Source organism: Acyrthosiphon pisum, chromosome A3 (genome assembly GCF_005508785.2).
Source record: "Acyrthosiphon pisum isolate AL4f chromosome A3, pea_aphid_22Mar2018_4r6ur, whole genome shotgun sequence".
Lineage (NCBI taxonomy): Eukaryota > Metazoa > Arthropoda > Insecta > Hemiptera > Aphididae > Acyrthosiphon > Acyrthosiphon pisum.
The window spans coordinates 36,725,740-36,726,011 of NC_042496.1; positions in this window are offsets into that span (position 1 = coordinate 36,725,740).

Consider the following 272-nt stretch of genomic DNA (forward strand, 5'->3'; position numbering starts at 1 on the left):
AAAACCATATTCAATTTTGTGAAAAATTCCCGTTTTTCCTTAATGTTTCTTTTGTTTTTCCCGGCGCTTTTGTAAACCACTGGGAAATTTAAATTTTGACATCCCCAATGCACCAACGATATTCACTTTCTGATCGAACAAGATACTGAAGTTGAAAATCGTAGCATTATTTCGACTACTTATCGTGTACACAGACACAAAAAAAATTAATAATAAATAAAAAAATTAAAAATTAAATAAAAAAATAAAAAAACACACATCATTGTAAAATA